Consider the following 2,786-nt stretch of genomic DNA (forward strand, 5'->3'; position numbering starts at 1 on the left):
CTGTCCTAACCTTCCAAGCTACAAAATGCAACCTGTAAGAGTTCTTGGATCATACTTACTTTAAGAAGCTCATAGCATTTCTCTTATAAAGTAGTTTACTCACTTAATGATAATTCAGACAATTATACCTGAATTCAGAATGCAGAGCAATACTAAATTATAGATGACAAAAAAATGAAAAATGTTGGAAGCTCTTTGGGGAAACAGGCACATTAGTTAACTGTTGGTGAAGCTCTGAAACCCAAAGTCACTAAATTGTATGTCCAGTTTGTCTCAGTTATACCAATAATGGACATATTCACCTAAAGACATCCAAGAAAGAGGAAAAGGTTCCAATTATATAAAAATTTTAATGATAGCTCCTTTTGTTATGGTAAAATACTGGAAACTAAGCCCCGATGTCCTTCCATAGTGGGAGTGGGTGAATTAAAATTTGATATATGAGTGAAATGGAACACTTATGTCATAAACAATAGGCAATTTCAATGAAATCTGAAAATATATGAATGGATGCATAGTGAAATGAGTAGAGCAAAGGGAATAAGTAATATCAGAAACAGTGAAGGACCCACAACTTTGAAAAATATCAGAACTCTGATTATTGTAATGACCAACTTTTATTCAAGAGGAATTATAAAGATTTGTGTTTCCTGCCTTCCAACCAAGAGGTAATGGATGGAAGATGAAGAAGTACTTTTTTTTAAACCAATATTTTATTTGATCATTTCCAAATATTATTCATTAGAGACAAAGATCATTTTCTCCTCCCCCCCAACCTCTCCCATAGCTGACGTGTGATTCCACTGGGTACCACATGTGTTCTTGATTCGAACCCATTTCCATGTTGTTTGTATTTGCATTAGAGTGTTCATTTAGAGTCTCTCCTCAGATATGCCCCCTCAACCCCTGTAGTCAAGCAGTTGCTTTTCCTCAGTGTTTTTACTCCCACAGTTTCTCATCTGCTTGTGGATAGTGTTTTTCTCCTTGATCCCTGCGGATTGTTCAGGGACATTGCATTGCCACTAATGGAGAAGTCCATTATGTTTGATTGTACCGCAGTGTCTCAGTCTCTGTGTACAATGTTCTCCTGGTTCTGCTCCTCTCACTCTGCATCACTTCTTGGAGGTTGTTCCAGTCTCCATGGAATTCCTCCACTTTATTATTCTAGTATTCCATCACCAATATATACCACAATTTGTTCAGTTATTCTTCAATTGAAGGGCATCCCCTCATTTTCCAATTTCTATGCCCAAAGGGCGATAAAAGACTGTCTGTCCTTTGATCCAGCCATAGCACTGCTGGGTTTGTACCCCAGAGAGATCATAAGGAAAAAGACTTGTACAAGAATATTCATAGCTTTGCTCTTTGTGGTGTCCAAAAATTGGAAGAAGTACTTTTGAGGACATGAACAATGTGGAATTTATTTTGCCTGACTGTGTTTCCATGATGAAGATCTTATTTTTTTTCCAGTTGTTTAGGAGGAAAATTGCAGCATAAGGGGAATAGGAATAAGAATATACCCTCCCACACAAATAAGAAAGGAAATAGATGAATTATATATATATATATATATATATATATATATATATATATATATATATCTTTAATAGAAGAGGGGGAAGGCCAGCTGACTCAGGACAGCTTTGAAAGTATTGCAATTTTTTTTGATTGCCTAAAAAACAAATCAAGCTATACATAATAAATACTGTTTCATGGGTGTGAAAGGGAATTTAAACTCCCTCCCCCCCTTTTAACGTTATCAATCAGGGACTTGGACTTCCCTTCTCTCTGTTTTAATTTAATTAATCAGGAATCTGAATGCCTTTTTACCATTGAGATGTGCAGAGATAGACCAGCCCATTATGAAAGGAAGTAGAAACCAGAGAGAAAGGAAGTGATGTAGGAAATGGGCTTATAAAAGGAGAGACCAGAGATCTAAAGGATTATTCTGTGTTGGGGATTCTGCACTGGGGTTGGGCTCTGGTGACTCCCTTGGGTTGAAGAGACTTTTGTGGACTTGCACCGGAGATTGGACTATGGAGGCTGGGACTCTCCTGCTCTTCTGGCCAGAGATTGGATCTTTGTCAGGGGAGCGAGGTGGATTTCTTCAGAGCAGACTTGGAGTGGGGGGCCAGACAATTCTCTATCTCCTTCCTACATTTCCCTCTTTACTATCTCTACTTTGCTGTAATAAAGCTACTATGGGACTCATGGTTTAACCTTTAATTATTATAAATGGCGACCACAACGGTTTAACCTATGCCGCGGGCCATGCTTTTTATTGCAATGGGTATATAAAGTGCTCTATTTATGGATTTCAACATTTCAAAAATCAAATCCTGATGGTTTAATTTTTGCCATTTTTGCGGATTTTGAAGGCAGGATGGAAAATGGCAAACTTGTTTGAAAGGGACCAGAGACAGCCCCGGGGGTTTATACCCTCTGGAGACCAGGCACAGCGAGCCCGCACACACAGGCTGCAGCCAGCAGCAGGCAGAGCTCAGCTCCTCGGAGGCAAAAGGAAAAGTCCCAGCCAAAGCCAGGCTTCCTGACAGAGGCTTCCAATACCAGGGAAGGAGCTACTGAGGCACAGGAGGGGACTCACTTTCCATTCTGCCCACCTGTCCCGCCCCCACTGGGGGCCCCAAACACTTCCGGGTCTGGAGTTCCGTCCCAAGCAGGTGGGCTGGGCCTCCACGCGGCTACACAGTCTCCGTGTAACCAATGGGAGAAGATCCCTGGGCCCGCTGCCCCTTCCTCCTACACCCCATGTTTCCAGGAGCCCA

The sequence above is a fragment of the Monodelphis domestica genome, chromosome 4 (genome assembly GCF_027887165.1).
Source record: "Monodelphis domestica isolate mMonDom1 chromosome 4, mMonDom1.pri, whole genome shotgun sequence".
Taxonomy (NCBI): Eukaryota; Metazoa; Chordata; class Mammalia; order Didelphimorphia; family Didelphidae; genus Monodelphis; species Monodelphis domestica.